At 41.3% G+C, this 18221-nt stretch overlaps 1 protein-coding gene across 1 annotated transcript in view; it reads right to left on the reverse strand.

Moving 5' to 3' along the window:
- TTBK2 (tau tubulin kinase 2) overlaps positions 1-17355 on the reverse strand; it is a 237559-nt gene extending 220204 nt beyond the window's left edge. Inside the window, 1 exon segment of the mRNA XM_030214295.1 lies at positions 17039-17355. The gene's annotated coding sequence lies outside the window, so the exon portion shown is untranslated.
- Between the last annotated feature and the right edge of the window lie 866 nt (positions 17356-18221).

Genomic DNA, 18221 nt, shown 5'->3' on the forward strand with positions numbered 1-18221 from the left:
CCACAGACACTACAACCGGTTCACCTTTATCCACATGTTTATTCACACCATCAAAGGAATTAAGCAAATTGGTGAGGCAAGACTTCCCTTGGCTGAAATCATGCTCTGTCCCATTAAATCATGTTTATTTATGTGTGCCATAATTTTATTCTTTATAATAGTTTCCACTATTTTACCCGGCACTGACGTCAGGCTTACCTGTCTGTAATTTCCTGGATCACCCCTGGAACCCTTTTTAAAAACTGGCGTTACATTGGCCAACCTGGCTGCTTAATCAAGCCTGTAACACCTCTGGTTGAATCCCTGGAACATATGATGCAAGTCCATTATGCCCCAATCCCTCTCCACTTTCCTCTTGACTATCCACCTTTCTCTCTCTATTCTACCTCTGTGTGACTGAGTTCCTAATCATAAGTAGAGTCCCTTTCCTGCATTATGTTTAGCCTGTACACCGCTCAGCTCTGCTTTGTCAGTTTGAGTGGTATAGTAACTTTTAATAAACTATAACTATAAACTATGAGGTAAAAGGAGACCATATCTTCTCCCATTTAGGCAGAACACGTGCCTCTGTTTAACCTGTCAATTTCACAAATGTACTGTAGCATATTATGGGGCTCGTTTTGAAACAGAAAAATACTGAAAAAACAGCACAAAGCAGCAGATGGACGTTTTTCTCACAAAAATGTACAAATCGCTATTTTCAAAACCCATTTTTAAGACGTTTTCTAGGCAGTTTGTCTGCAGTGAAACCAAATCACAAGGGGGCGTGTTGGGCATGCCCACAACTTGGATGTTTTTGTGCCATAATAGAACAAAGCAAAAATGTCCAGACCTAAACGTTGGTCTGGACTTGTTTCAATAAACACTAATTCATAAAAGGTGCCCTAAATTACCAGATTATCACCGAGGGATTAATGCATGACTCCCCCCTTTACTCCTACTCTGGTCACTGACTCCCCCCCCTCTCAGAAGTGAAATAAACAGTACATACCAGCCTCTATGTTTCAGATGTTATGGCCAGTCCTATTAGAGCAGCAAGCAGGTCTCTGGAGTAGCCTAGTGGTCAGTGCAGTAAACTGTAGAGAAGGGGACCAGGCCCATATCCCACTCTGTTACACGTGTGGAAAGTGTGAGCCCTCCAAAACCCACCAAAAACCTACTGTACCCACATATAAGTGACATACGCAGACATAAGGGCCATTGTAGTGGTATACAGCTGGTTACAGAATATTTTTGGTGGGTTTTGGAGTGCTAACTGTACAATATAGGGGGGTAACGGTGAGATATGTAGCTGTGACCTTTTATGTGAAGTCCACTGCACTGCCCTCTAGGGTGCCCTACTGCTCTGCTGGGATGTCAGTGGTGCCAGTCTACTAAGAATGCTGCCCCTCCCCCCCCCCCCCCCCCGACAATAAATATTTTAATTCAGGGGAGCCAGTCCTCACAAACAAGACTCTGCATGTCTTCCCCAAATTCAATACCAAATTATGTGCCATAAGCCAACTTGCCACTTCTTGTTGTAATTGGTTTCTCATGTGTTTACTGTATATTTATTGGTTCAATACATTTGCCTGAAGGATCAACCTCATTCTGGAAGAGTGAAAGAGGAAGAACTAGGAAGATGCCTGGTCAGTCCTCTCCTCTCTACACTGATCCCATTTTATATAGTTTTACAGCCAAGAGATAACATGCAGGTCTTGCCACTGCTGCTTCTGTTTCCTTGACCATTTCACCTCTCTGCAATCACAACATAACATATTACTGATGCCAAATCCTGCCAAACTAAGCATTTATTCATGCTTGGTCAAGGGTGGGCAACCTTTATACACAGAGGGCCGCATGAACGTCAGTACTACCCCTAGAGGACCACAACATTACATAATGTTAGAATCAGAAATGCACAGAGCTCTACACACCACCTGTGAAAATATTTTACTTATTTTATTTAACTAAAAAAGTAATAGAAAATAAACTACTAGAGTGGCTAATCTGAAAATATTTGTAAAATACAGTATTTAAAAAAATCACCAAAACTCTGGTTAATAACGTTTTCTGTGTATACTTCCCATGCTCTTTGTTTAACATACATATAGTGTTCTATTGTATTTTGAAAAGAGTCATTGGCTTCCAGTTCATGCTAAAGTTTTGTTTAAACTTTTTTGCATTATATATAAAATGGTTCATGGATCAGCTCCCTTGTATCTTATCTCATTTTATTTTTTCTAAAAAAACAAGGATCACGATACAGAGGTACAATCACTTGATGAAATCAAGGACAGCTTTATAGAGCAGCTGGTGCAGGAGCCGACGAGAGAAGGAAAAATTCTAGACTTGGTCCTTAGTGGAGCGCATGATCTGGTGAGGGACATTATGGTACTGGGGCCGCTTGATAACAGTGATCATAATATGATCAGTTTTGATATCGACCTTGAAGTAACTGTACACAGAAAGTCAAATACGTTAGCGTTTAACTTTAAAAAAGAAGACTATGATAAAATGAGAAGAACGGTAAAAAAAAAAAAAAAAAACTTAGGGGGGCAACTGAGAGAGTAAAAACTGTACAACAGGCGTGGACGCTGTTCAAAAATACCATCCTGGAGGCCCAGGCCATACATATTCCGCGAATTAGAAAAGGAAGACGGAAGTCCAAAAGACAGCCGGCCTGGTTGAAAAGTCAGGTGAAGGAAGCTATTAGGGCTAAAAGAAACGCCTTCAGAAAATGGAAGAAGGAACCGTCTGAAAATAACATGCAGCAGCATAAGGAGTGTCAAAGCAAATGCAAGGCGCAGATAAAGAAAGCCAAGAGGGATTACGAAAAAAAGATAGCATTAGAGGCAAAAAAAACATAGTAAAAAATTTTTTCGGTATATTAAAAGCAGGAAGCCGGCAAAAGAATCGGTTGGGCCACTGGATGACCGAGGGGTGAAAGGGGCGATCAAGGAAGACAAAGACGTAGCGGAGAGACTGAATGAATTCTTTGCTTCGGTCTTCACCGAGGAAGATTTGGGTGGGATACCGGTGTCGGAAATGGTATTTCAAGCGGACGAGTCGGAGAAACTTACTGACTTCACGGTAAACCTGGAGGACGTAATGGGGCAGTTCAGCAAACTGAAGAGTAGCAAATCTCCTGGACCGGATGGTATTCATCCTAGAGTACTGATAGAACTGAAAAATGAGCTTGCGGAGCTACTGCTAGTGATATGCAACTTATCCTTAAAATCGAGCGTGGTACAGGAAGATTGGAGGGTGTCCGATTTTTAAAAAAGGCTCCAGGGGAGATCCGGGAAATTATAGACCGGTGAGTCTGACATCAGTGCCGGGGAAAATGGTAGAGGCTATTATTAAAAACAAAATTACAGAGCACATCCGAGGACAGGGATTACTGAGACCGAGTCAGCACGGCTTTTGTGTGGGAAAATCTTGCCTGACCAATTTACTTCAATTCTTTGAAGGAGTAAACAAACGTGGACAAAGCGGAACCGGTTGATACTGTGTATCTGGATTTTCAAAAGGCGTTTGACAAGGTACCTCATGAAAGGCTACAGAGGAAATTGGAGGGTCATGGGATAGGAGGAAATGTCCTATTGTGGATTAAAAACTGGTTGAAGGATAGGAAACAGAGAGTGGGGTTAAATGGGCAGTATTCACAATGGAGAAGGGTAGTTAGTGGGGTTCCTCAGGGGTCTGTGCTAGGCCCGCTGCTTTTTAATATATTTATAAATGATTTAGAGATGGGAGTAACTAGCGAGGTAAATTTGCTGATGACACAAAGTTATTCAAAGTTGTTAAATCGCGACAGGATTGTGAAAAATTACAAGAGGACCTTACGAGACTGGGAGGCTAAATGGCAGGTGACGTTTAATGTGAGCAAGTGCAAGGTGATGCATGTGGGAAAAAAGAACCCGAATTATAGCTACATCATGCAAGGTTCCACGTTAGGAGTTACGGACCAAGAAAAGGATCTGGGTGTCGTCGTCGATAATACACTGAAACCTTCTGCTCAGTGTGCTGCTGCAGCTAGGAAAGCGAATAGAATGTTGGGTATTATTAGGAAAGGTATGGAAAACAGGTGTGAGGATGTTATAATGCCGTTGTATCGCTCCATGGTGCGACCGCACCTTGAGGATTGTGTTCAATTCTGGTCGCCGCATCTCAAGAAAGATATAGTAGAATTGGAAAAGGTACAGCGAAGGGCGACTAAAATGATAGCGGGGATGGGACGACTTCCCTATGAAGAAAGATTAAGGAGGCTATTCAGCTTGGAGAAGAGACGGCTGAGGGGAGACATGATAGAGGTATATAAAATAATGAGTGGAGTGGAACAGGTAGATGTGAAGCGTCTGTTCACGCTTTCCAAAAATACTAGGACTAGGGGGCATGCGTTGAAACTACAGTGTAGTAAATTTAAAACAAATCGGAGAAAATTTTTCTTCACCCAACGTATAATTAAACTCTGGAATTCGTTGCCGGAGAAAGTGGTGAAGGCGGTTAGCTTAGCAGAGTTTAAAAAGGGGTTGGACGGTTTCCTAAAGGACAAGTCCATAAACCGCTTCTAAATGGACACTGGAAAAATCCACAATTCCAGGAATAACATGTATAGAATGTTTGTACGTTTGGGAAGCTTGCCAGGTGCCCTTGGCCTGGATTGGCCGCTGTCGTGGACAGGATGCTGGGCTCGATGGACCCTTGGTCTCTTCCCAGTATGGCATTACTTATGTACTTATGCACTAGATCAATAGCTTTACTTGTTATTCCTTCTTTAAAAACCATGAAAAGATCTAGGATACTCAATCTTTCTTCATTTCAGGCTGCTCATCTTAATAAAGATGTTCAGACTTTATTTTCTTCCTTAAGTTATTATCAGTTTCAAAAATATATTAAAACACATTTAAGAAATTTGTTCTGCAAAAGTAAGTAGATTGGGTTCATTTTCTCCTTGAATGTTAAAATTCGGTTTGATGATTGCATTTCCTGGAAACGTCCAGCTTCTTCTAAATGTGATCCACTCTGAACTGCGAGTTAAGTGACAGAATATAAGTTATATTGTTAATGTTAACGTCTCAAGGGCCGCATAAAATTCAAAGTTGTGCTGCATTTGGCCTACATGCCATAGGTTGCCCACCCCTGTGCTAGGTAATCCTTTGAACTTTCTCTCTCTGCCCACCTCATCTTTTCTGGGTTCATTACTCTTGCCCACCTCATTTTTTCTGGGTCCATCTCTCTCATTCATAGCAAAAATATTCACATTCCTATCACTTTCTTCTCATATTTCCACTTGCTGGTTCTGTTTCAGATCACAATTATTCATTATTAAAATTCGTTTTTTCTTTTCTTTACACTCCTATCACCTTCCACTACAAACTGTCTAAACTGGACTATTATGTCTTGTTGGCTAACCTTGCCTTCAACCCCTCCAGGACCTTCATAAGTCAGCAGGTCACCTTGTCTTTCAAGTCCCACCTATTTCCATGCCAAGTACCTGGTATATCTGAGGACTCAATACAACTTAATCAATATTTCAATCGGCGGGGGCTGTATTATACCATCTAATTAAATTCAATACATGCCTAGCACCTTCAACTCTCATGACAATGTAATATCTTCCCTTATATCCTTTCAAAACACTGCATATACACATCCAGTCTTTTCTTCATTTTTTCATTAGTATTTGAATAGATTTATTATGGTTAAAAGGACCTCAGCAGCACAATGAGTGCGGCGGTGATTCATTTGTCAAGAGACCAGATTGCTCTCAACTCGTGACACGCCATTTGCTCTTCATGGGTCCTCTCATAATTCAATGTTATTTATTCATTCTTAAATAAAGTATTTACTCATTTAAAATGATTGAATTATTTAGAACTTAGCTTTTAGCAGTTGTTAGTAATTAACAGGACCTCTGGCCGATATGCGGCATGTTTCGCAGAAGCTGCGTCAGGGTCAGGTCTGCTAAAAGTAAGCAAAAAACAACCAATATTACAAAAATGGCAATGTTACAATATTAGATACTCTTATCAACCCATATATAAGGAACACTTTCTATCACTGACATCATCATCAAACTTTTACTCTAAGATTGGTGCCAATATCATTGAACCTTTAAATAGCACTGCCCACGATTCCCAACAGAGTGTTATCTAGCAGAACCCATCAAATCTCTTTAAGTAAGTATGTCAGAGGAGAGATCCCCAGTCCAATTGGTTATTGAGACCTTGAGGAAATAAAGTGTCTAAAACATATCCAGTGCTGCTCCTTAAAGTTAAGAATTTTGGCAATGTCACCACCCTCCCTTCCCATGCAGACTGTATCAATAATGCTCCACCGTATATTGGATGCTTTATGAGCTTTTTCTATCCACTGCTGGACCAGATGAGCCGTTAATGTCTGAGTATGAATACGAGACTTGTGTTCTGCTAATCTCTGTTTTATCGGGTGCGCCAACCGTCCCACATAAAGAAGATCACATGGACAGAGAATCGCATACACCACATTGTTCGTTTCACATAGTATTTACTCGGGAAGAGATAATCTTGTTTCTGCCTGGAACAGTCCAGCTTTTACCAGTAATAGCCAGAGTACACCATTGACAATGCATACATGCCATCTGTCCGGTCGATTGATATATGGGCAAACTGTGCAAGGCCAGACTCCAATTTGGCAGCTGAATTTTGGACCACCTGTAAAGCCCGCAAACAAGAATTAGGCTGGCCTAGATACACGTTACAATAGTCCAAAACAGTAAAGATCACAGCCTGCACAACCTTTCAAAAGTCAGTTCTAGGTAGTAATGATTTAAGCTTACTCAACAATGGTACTCAAAAATATGAGTTCATAACCACTGCTTGAACTTGAGGCTTAAACGTCATCGAAACATCCAAAAGGACACCCACAGTTTTCACAGTATCAGACCCTCAAACACCTCCTGTATCTGTAATATTGCAGCCACTATGGACAATTTTACTGGGACAAAAGACTGAATATCGTCTGCATAAATTTGATAAAACACTCCATAGTTTTTTTACGCAATGAGCATAAGGGTCTCAAATACAAATTAAACAGTAAAGCGGAAAGTACTGAACCTTGAGGGACCCCAGTTCTCTGAACATGAATTTTTGACACTGCATCTCCAGTTCACAATTGATACGCTCTGTTAAAAATGCACAAAACGACTGCAATACAGCTTCTGCTAGGCCACATTGCTTTAATCGCAATAGCAAAATATGATGGTCCAATGTATCAAATGCTGCAGATATATCAAGATAAATCACTAGGTGATCCAAATGCTTATCTAGATAGAGAGAACACCAGATCTCTGTCATAAAGACCCTGTGCGGCAGATCCCCTTTCAGTATAGGGATACCAAAGCAGAGAAACATCCAAAAATCCCCTGCTTCTCGTCAACCAGGCCAGAGGCCCAAAACCTAGCCTTCCTGCCAGGAACCGCCAGCCAATCAAAGCTGGGACGACACAAGCAAAGGACGGATAATCCAACCAAAGGAAGGTCCACCATGGACACTCATGAGCAATGCAAAATGGAGCATGAAACGTAGAGGTCATATGAGCTGTCTTTTCTTTCTTCCAGTAGCTTCTTTTTCTATTTTTTTTTGTAAAAGTGAAACACACCTGAAACCCCAGGTGTAGAAAAAGGATTCTTCATAAGCTGCATCCAACAAAGGCCATGTCTCAGAAACAAATGCAGAGAACAAGGCGGGCCTCTGGACTGATCTGTGGAAAGATAATGGAAAGAAAATTATCAGGTAAGAAACTAATTTTTCCTTCCATAGCATCCTCTAGATCAATCCAGAGTCGAATTGGACATTAAAAAAAAAGCAGACCTCAAGAGAGGTGGGACTCTGCAAACCCCGTGGACCCCACCACCGCCCTAAAAGCAGCATCGGGCCATGCCAGAATGTCCAACCAGTATATGTCTCGCAAAAGTGTGGGCCAAGGACCACGTAGCTGTGTGACAAATTTCATCCACTGAGACAGCTCACGCCTCCGCGAAGGAAGTAGCCATGGCTTTTGGTCGAATGGGCCTTCAACTAGAGCAATGGAGACTTCTCCGCCAAGATGTAGGCAGCCGAGATTGCCTCCCAAAGCTAGCAGACAATCATACCTTTGGACGCGACACCTCCTTTTTGTGACCGAAAACAAGACGAACAGATGATCACATCTCCAGAAGTCATTAGTGACCTCCAAGTATCGGAGCAGCACCTGACAAAAATCCAGACAGTGCAGGGCATGAAAATCATCAGGGTAGTCCTCCCAACAGAGTGAAAGGAGAGAGATCGGCCGATTCAAATAGAAACTGTAGACCACCTTAGAAAGAAGGGCACCAAACGAAGCATGACACCCACCCTCTGTAGAACAGAGGAAGTCCAAAGCGTGACACCCACCTCCGTAAAACCACATTCCGCTCCGTGCACCAGGTGTCAAAGACCCTCCAAACGCAGGCATAAGCCACGGAAATGGACTTCGTCGCATGCAACAAGGTGGTAATCACCAGGTCCAAATAGCCCATTTTCTTCAAGGTTGCCTCTCAAGAGCCAAGCCATAAGACCATAGGGGAAGGGCTCCTCCATCCCAACTGGGTCCTGGAGCAGGAGACCCATCTCCTCTGGCAGATGAAGAGGCTCATCGATTAGAAGATGAACCAAGTCCACGGCCACCAGAGTCATTGCCCCCAGATGACGAAAAATCCAACCTAGGAGCCCATCGATTAAAGACCATGGAGGAAAGGCGTACAGTAGACCATCAGCCAGCCACGGCTGAAGATGGGCATCTATCGCCACCACCCCTCAATCTGAAGAATCGGAGTACCTTGGCATTTCAGTTTGACACCATCAAATCAAGAACTGGAACCCCCAATGAACCAGAGAGAACACCGCTCAGGAGAGTTCCCATTCCCCTGGATCCAGCAGGTGGTGGCTTAGAAAATCTGCCTGCACGCCGAGATCGCCTGCAATGGGCGCCATCAACAGGTGAGTCAAGTGAGCTTCTGCTTTGAGAGGAGCACTCTTGGCGCCACCCTGCCTGTTGATGTTCGTCACCACAGATGCACTGTCGGGCAAGATGCAAACCTTGCCGACCCTGAGTCCGAGAATGGCCCTCAAGGCATACCAACTGGTTGATTGACCACCATGTCTTCAGGGGAGGTTACAGGCCCTGCGCAGTCTGGTCTGAGCAATGGGCTACCCGACCAGAGACTCACATCCATGGTTACCACCACCCAGTCCGGAACTGCCAGTGAAGAGCCTCCAGCCAGGCTGGCCGACCTGAGCCACCACTGGGCACCGAGTTGAGCCTGCACCATCCACAGCAGACGACTATGATGATACCCACCAACCATGACCAATGCCGGAGCAACAAGAGCTGAAGTGGCCACATGTGAGCCAGAGCCCACAGCAGCACCTCCAGCATGGACACCACTGACCTCACGACCTGCATGTAGTCCCAGGCCAGGGGATGGAGCAGACTTGAAGCCTGGGTCTGCAGGTTCCGCTGGTGGACCTCCAGGAGGAAAACCATCCCCCGGTGAATGTTCTGAACCACCCAAAGGTACTTGAGGAACTGAGAGGGCATCAACCTGCTCTTGCTGAAGTTGACCACCCAGCCCAGGGACTGAAGACGACCTACCACCCGGGCTGTAGCTTGCACACTTTCCACGTGAGAGGATGCCCTGATCAGCCAGTCATCCAAGTAAAGGGTGTACCCAAACACCCTCCTTCCAAAGAAAGGCCACCAACCACTACCAAGTTTTATGTTTATTCCCAACTAAGCTGAAATAGGTCTCATCCGGCATTCCCAGCTCATCTAATACAGCAAGTTTTCTTTTAATACAAACTTAAGATTGGTATATTGTTTATTATATTTTGAAATTAATAAAGCTATTTACCTTAATGTAAACTCAATCTATGTACATTTTTAATTTTTAGGATCTATTTTGGTTTTCAATTTATTTTCATACCCAGTTCTGATCTTTTCCAAATCTAAATTCTGCAACTTGTACTCCAGATGTCCAAATTCCCTTTTTGGCTCCATTAATTCCCCCAAACCAATAAGGACTGCTTTTGTCATACGTCACTCAGATTCCTTCCCACTTCCAGCCATCCTGAATCAGAGGAACAAGTCACATCACTATTAACAGTAACATGAGTATAGGTACACACACACACACACACACACACAATCTGCATGTGTGTATAAGCTTAGAAAGTATGTGTCAATAAAAATCTAAGGGCCCTGTTTACTAAGGTGCATTAGCATTTCAAAGTGCCTACAATTAGCGCGAGCACTAACCATGTAGGCATGCTACTGCACTTTAAAGACGTTAACACACCTATAATGTGGCTTAATAAACAGGGCCCTAAATAGGTTATAGATTAAAATAAGAAATCAGGCTAGTTGGGCCCTGCCATTCAGAAGGCTCCTGAATCAATCCCCAAATATTTTTATTTGTAACTTACATTTCTTAAAATCATCAACCAGGTTGTTGATGATTTTAAGAAATGTAAGTTATAAATATAAATATTTTTTATATTCATGTAAATCACCTGGAGCAGGTTCTCCAGGTGATTTACACGAATATAAAAAATTATAATAAAATCAAACCACACAACATTATATATATTTAAAAAAATCGTGTTCCTCTTCATCAAAACAAAAAACAACAATCCTTTTACTGAGGTGCATACTAATCATTAGTGTGCGCTAAATGATAATTAACCCTTTATATTCCTATGAGCGTCTTATTTAGTGCGTGCTAATCATTAGCATGAGCTAAATCTGTTAACACACCTTAGTAAAAGGACGCCATAGTTTAAATCTATCATCTAACAGAAAAAAAAATTTCAGAAGATGACAATCCTCCATTCCATAGGATGGCTGGGGATAATAATAATAAAACTTTATTTATAACTCGCTATATCTTTAAATGTCTAAGTGGGGAACAAATCATATACAAAATATAAACAAAAAATAAATAAATAAAAATTATTTCTTTACACAACAAATTATACAAAAAAACGCTACAATTCAAACATACAGCAGATTAAAATTTACATGGTATTAAAATAATTTATGCATCAGAAGAACCAAAAGCCTGAAGAAATAAATGAATTTTTAATGCTTTTTTAAATTGGTTCATATTTTGTACTGAACGAAGTTCAATGGGCAAAGCATTCCATGATTTCGGACCTTTGATGTAGAAAATAGATTATCTGCATTCTTCTAAATAAACCTAATTAAATTAAGGCACATCGAGTAGCTGTTTCTGAGATGATCTCAGACAGCGAATAGGTTGATAACATCTTAGAGTGGCACTAAGAGTTGGTGAAATATTACCATCCAATATTTTGAAAACTAGAAATGCTGTGGAAGAAGGGAGAGTTGTAGTCATTGCTCAAGTTTTAACACCTAGTTGCCAGATGAAAGACATATGATAACAGGGTTCTAGAAGGAGCCCAGTGCACAGCTCAGAACATCACTGCAATAACCAGACCATAGGTGCACTAGTTGAGAAGGAAAATAAAAGAGAGAGAAAAAAAATATCTGACTAGTAAATTAAAACTAGGCTCATAGGAGGAGGAGCAAACAGATTAAAACTAACTGTTGAGGACAGGTATCCATATACTGCATACAAGAATTTCACAGAAATAAAGGTAATCAATAGAAACAAAATAAAACATGGAAAAGAATGATACCTTTTTTATTGGACATAACTTAATACATTTCTTGATTAGCTTTCGAAGGTTGCCCTTCTTCATCAGATCGGAAATAAGCAAATGTTGGTAGATGACAGTATATATAAGTGAAACATCAAAGCATTTCAGTGACAGTCTAACAGGATAGGGGTGGATAGGTGAGATATGCACGGAGACAGGAGGGTGACAAACAGAGAAGTACAAATTTATGGTTTATAATGTTTATAAAGGTTTATAATGTTTATAAAGTTGTACTGCTCTATTTGTCACCCTCCTGTCTCCATACATATCTCACCTATCCACCCCCACAATGCTCAACACTAACAATGTGCAAATTATATGCACACTGGTTTAGCATTGAGCGTTGGAAGTTAAAGGGAGAGAAACGTGTCTGGCACCGCTCTTGTCCGTATGCCCAGTCAAGAGAGAATGGCTGTGGTCTCTGGAGCAGAAACCCTGGGCAGAAAGTAAAACAGACAACAAAAATTTTAAAAATATGAGTTAAAACAAACAAAACAAAACAAAAAACCAACAACACTGGAAACGACACCAGAAGCAAGTTGCATAAACTACAGAGCTGCACACAGAGCTACACTTTTCCAGTACCCGCAACTTCCTGCATCGAGTTCTTTTGTTTTATTGTACTATTCACTTTGTGAGTCATTCTGATTTGCCCAGCAATAAGTGACGATATAGTAAATAAATAAATAAATAATGATAAACAATAAACGACAAAGGGAGGGGTCCAAGATGGGTGCTTAGATATGTACAAGCGTGTGAGGTTCCTCTGCACTGTTTGAACTTACTATACCTAAACGACATGAGAAACCCTCAGCTCAACCCACTTGATGGGTGGCGTTTCCTTCCCTTCATCAAACAGAGATCACTGCGTACCCCAGCACACCTTCAGGTGAGCCAGCTGTTCGCACTCTGGAGAGGGTGCAAGCCTCAGGAGCGAGGTCTTGCTTAGCCCACTGGGCCCTGCTACTCCCTCATGACCAAGGTTGGAGGCAGAGCCAGGTGTTTCCAGGTCAGCAACGAGGTCTCCATTAGCATCGGCAGAGAATGGGTCGAAGGACGAAGCCTCCCCTGGTCTTGAGTCATCTTCAGCTGCACCTTTGGGTGAGAAAGAGGTGGGGAGAATGCTTGGGGAAGCTAGGGACAGATTTGAATTTGATCCTACCGTCTCTGGCCAAATAAGCAGAAATTACCCTTGAGACTATTTATCATGCATTTGAGGCTCTCTACTCTAACTTCTAAAGTCCTGCCAGCACTGTCCCAATTTGAATCTCTGTTTCAGGTTTTGGAGCAAAGCGGTGCAGACATGAAAGGGAAGGTAGAAGCATTTGGATACTCAAGTTCAACAGGTGAAATCCATACAAACTTTATTATTGCAGGATAAAATACTATATCGAAGGGTAGAGATTCACGTCAGAAATTTGGAGTAGCCCAGTGGTTAGTGCAGCGGAGTTTGATCCTGGAGAACTGGGTTCAATTCCCACTGTAGCTCCTCCTGACTCTGGGCAAGTCACTTAACCCTCCATTGCCCCAGGTACAAATAAGTACCTGTATATACTATGTAAATCACTTTGAATGTAGTTGCAAAAAAACAAAGAAAGGTGGTATATATCAAGTCCCATTCCCTTTGTTTTTACTTGAGATTGTTACATTTTCCTCAGGTTTTAACAATTACACCTAAGAAGAATTTCTATAAATTCTTAAAATAATTGTTTGGATACCAGGAATTTGCTCTACCCCTACCCCTTTCAAAATAATCTATTTTGTTCAAGTTTCACCTAAAAAGCATACTACCTCTTTGGATAAACCTGACAAAGTAGATACTCCTGCAGAGAGTTTGAACTTGACTAATATACTGGAGACATCTGTGGAAGAAGTATTTTCTAGAGCTACTCTTTTGATATAATTTTTGGTTATTTTGTAGGATAAAGAAGCACTGTTATGTTTATTCTTCACACTTAAGGACTGTAATTTTTTGGGTTGGAAAATATCTATTTTTCCTGATGTTTCCCATTGGGCTCAGATACGTAGAAGGAATTGTTTTGTCCTATCATTCTAAGTAGTGGCACTTGGTGCCACTTTTTCTGTTACATTATCCATGTAAATGTATGATTTCTTTAAATAATGTGAAATATGTATTCTTTGAATCATCTTGATTACAGCTCTTTCTTGAAGAGAAAGGTGCAGTGGCCTCTTGACCTCATGGTTGGATTACATCTTTATAGTGGAGCATGGTGCGACATCATTTCTTTGGTTTTCTAGTGTTATGTATTAGAATATCTTTCTCTTGGATTGTCTCATATGTAGGCTTTGATTATAGAATACTTATTGGATATATTAGATTTTCTTTTTCCTGTAATGTGATACTCTGTATTTATCCTTTGCAAAGTTTTTTTCTTTGTGTAATTATACTTAAAATGAAACAAACAAACAACCACCACCAGAGATCAGAAGGACCCCTGGGATTAAGCAAAGATCAGTTGCCCTCATCCCTCCCTCCCTCTACTCCCAGGGACTCCTCTAACTGCACACTCACACTAATGCCTGCTCAGATCAGTTGGTAGGTTTTAGTCATTAGGGCGGGGGAGGTTGTACGCCGTTCCTCTGAACATTGGCGAAAATCACTAATTACCTCATTTACATCACAATTACTAATGAGCTTGTTTACATAAAATCTTTGGTCTCCTCTCTCCAGAGGGGGAAGGGCAAATCCAGCGAGGGAACTTGCTAGCGCCGTTGGAGGGCTCAGGAACGAACGCGGTGGAAGAAGGTCCTGTGAGTACCCTGAGCAAGATTGTTAACGCCCCCCCCCCTTTGGCTTTAGAAGCGGGTATAATTCAAAAACCTCCCGTGGTGACATTGGAAGCACTCTGGGACTTAAATGCCACTATGCATGCCTCTTTACAACAACAAACTTTGAAAAACTCGTCAGATATAAAGATTTTATCAAGCGTAACCCTCCAGCAGGCTCAAATAATCACTAATAATGTTTCTCAATTGGAGAAAAAGTACAATCTTTGGAGGTCTTTCGTCATTCTATGATTAAAGACAGGAGTTATATGGCACGGAGTTTGGAATATTTAGAGAATAAATCAAGAAGACTGAATTTAAGATTTACTAACTTTCCTAGATCTGATCCTCTGATCTCCTCCACTGATATGGTAAAAAGATACTTGACTGAGATATTGGGTATGTCCAGTGAATCATTACCCCCTATTGTGCGGGCCCAATATTTGCCAAACAAAAATCGTGTGGAGAATTCTTCTCCTCAACACAATGGAGGGGATGGTATGAACTTTACATCATTTCTAGAATCCTCGTTGGAGGTAGTAACTCAAAGATCAACATTACTGGTTGTTTTTGCACTAGAAATGGACCGGGACGCGGTTTTGAGACTTTCATTTAGGCATTTACAAACAACTTTCTTTGGATCAAAAGTAAGAATATACCCAGACCTGGCGAGAGAAATTCAGAAAAGGCGATGTGCTTTCTTGGCACTACGCCAGAGAACTCTCGCCATAGGAGCTGACTATATTCTGAAATTTCCCTATATATGTAGAATTGTGTATCAAACAAAAATGTTTCAGTTTTTTGATCCAAAACAGTTGATAGATTTTTTGGTTTCTAAAGAGGATGTTAATGTGACAATTGGAGTACCAGACGACACTGCTAGATAAGCTAAGAGGCGAGATACTTTTTGATAGCAGTAACAATAATGCGTTATTTAATTACTTGTAAAAATTTTATTTTTACTTTCTTTTTCCTAATCTTGGATCACTTTACCTTAAATGCTTATTGGTCGATAGACTGAAGAATTGATTTAATTGATTTAATTATATAATGATATTGGAAGTGTTATTTCTTGTATTTCTGATAATCTTGTTGAGTCTGTTATATTAAAATTGATAAATAATTACAAAAAAAAAAAAAGAATCTTTGGTCTCTGCTTCCATGAGCGGTAAAAGCAGCGCTGAAACCTTTTGAGCATTAGGGAGTTTATTCTATAAAGGCTATGCATAATTTATGCTCCTAAATTTAGGTGCGTAACTTATGCTCCTAAATGCATGCTAAATCTAATAATAGGCCCTAAATTAGGAGCATAATTTTACAGAGTAAGGCCTTAGGCGCACAAAAACGTGCCAGATAAAAAATAAGATGTTGCAAGCCCAGCTACCTTTCAACATCAAGGCCTACAGTACAACCTAAGCACTGTAAATGATTTTACTATAACGCTTCCATCTCAACAGTGCATTCACTTCTATGCTTTTTCATATTCAGTAAGGCTTTATTTTATTAATAACATTTTTATGCACTGCAAGTACATTATATACAGCATGTTAACCATGTTTTCTCACTTGTTCCACATAAAAAAAAAAACATATTTATTCAACTGAGTATTCATATTGTCCAGTGTCTGTCCAGTGCCTAAATCGTAACAAGAGAAAAAGATTTGTATCATCTTCTTTCCACAGTCCAATTCAGAATCCTAAAAAAAATATCTATATAAAAAGAGACCGTTAGGAATATGCAACTATATGTTTGACTAACCCTTTGATATTGCTTAATTAAGATTTTACACTTCAATTCATGCTCACATCACTGGTCCACTACTGTACTACTACTGCACACACCCTCTAGGTTAGCAATTCAATACCTAGCTCTATCCTCTTCCCTCAATGCTTTCTACTCCTTGCAAGAGCATGGTAGAAGAATGAAGCAAGCGCAGCTTCCTTTCCTCTGTAGCCTGCCCGTTTCATGTCCATTTGTGCATTAATAAACGGGGGGAGGGGGAAGAAGAAAGCTGCAGTTTACTGGATCTCAACACATGCGCCCGGCCTAGCCTGATAATATCCGAATTCCAAGACGGATGCAGCTGCTGCTCTTAATGGCTCCAGTGCTAACCTGTCATCCACAGATTGCATTCCCCAGCACACAAAGGCATAACCGTTAACACCACCACGACCCCCACACACACACACAAACAAACAAAAGATCATGGGCATCTGGCACATCGGTACCCATCTACAAATATGCAGAACTGACCTCCTTAACATGTATAAAATAATAGCATGCACGGCTCCCAGCAATGGCAAAACGGAGAGAGCAACTTAAATCCAACAAGCCCTCAAGACTATAGATGACACAACGTGACCAGCCGGTCACAAGCCGCTTCCTATCTATGAGCCAAAGGCACCTTAGAAAAATGGTAATGACATGGACAGAAGAATGAATTAAAAAAAAAAACCAGCCCTCCATTCCAGCTACTAAGGTTGGAACCAGTACCTACCTCCACCCACTGAGATCACATCACAGCTTACCTCAGCTGCTCCAGCCACACACCAGCAGCAGCGGTCCTTGCCCGTTACGGGCAGCGAACAACAGCCATTCGCCTATAGTCCTCTAGGGGAACAAAAAAAAAAAAAAAAAAAGGAATCCGAATCCTCCGCGGAGCTAGCCTGAACTGAACGCAGACGCGCTACGAGCGCCTCCCAACCCAGCCATTTAGCAGCCGGGATAACCCTGCCGTCCTATCACACTTTTATTTATGTGTACCGGAACTACTCGGCGTTTTCTCTGCCATTTATTTTAACCCCACTGCAAGTTCCAGCGTCCTCTCTCCATCACTGCAGCACTATCTATCTACGTCACTGTCTACCTTCGCAACAGACTCTCACACTCTAACTTGCTCCACCCGCTAATCCCACCCATCTCTGCCTCCTTCGCAAAACCCGCCTCTCCCGTTAGCTGATTCTTATTGGACAGAGTGTGGTAGCCTAGGAAACAGACTGGTTTCGGCGGCCGTCGATCACAGAGACAACAGCAACAAAAAAAAGTGGAGAAGGCCTTTGTCTCCGCCCATCTTTGAATATCGCTGTATTCAGGTTTGCTAGAGAGCACCGTTACCTGGAGAAGCGTCACAAAAGACAGTGCGCAAACGCGAGAGAGAAGAGGTTTCTGGGAAATATAGTTTTTATGGTAGCATCTTGAGCGAAGCGTTGCGAATTCGTTTCAAGCTTTGATTTATAAGTCGGTGGGTGGGTGTGCTGGTCTTGAATGCTGTTCTCTTACGAATCTAAAAAGCAGGAATCTCTGCTGAACTTCAAATACAGTTTTAGATGCAGATCTTCTGAAACTATAATTTGATTAGCTATTCCTAGCTTTTCAATTAGGTCATTAATACATAAATATAGTAGAGTGATATTACTAAAAGTAGCAAATATACATACTTTCAAGTGTGCAAAGTCTTTTGTGTTTTTTTTTTTTTTTTTTTTTTAATATAGTGCACTCCATTTAAGTGCACGTCGGATAACAGCATGCTCTGTTTAACTGTATGCCGTACTTCGGTCACGTTTTTGGCACCATCAATTTCTATGGGGACAAACTTCTGTTTAGCGCACCAATGATAAGTGCAAGATTCACTTATATGCATGGTTCAAGACTGCTCCTCTGCAGAAAAGACTCTGCATAAGCGCGCACATGGACTATGGCAGCCAGTTGGCA

The sequence above is a fragment of the Microcaecilia unicolor genome, chromosome 9 (assembly GCF_901765095.1).
Source record: "Microcaecilia unicolor chromosome 9, aMicUni1.1, whole genome shotgun sequence".
Lineage (NCBI taxonomy): Eukaryota > Metazoa > Chordata > Amphibia > Gymnophiona > Siphonopidae > Microcaecilia > Microcaecilia unicolor.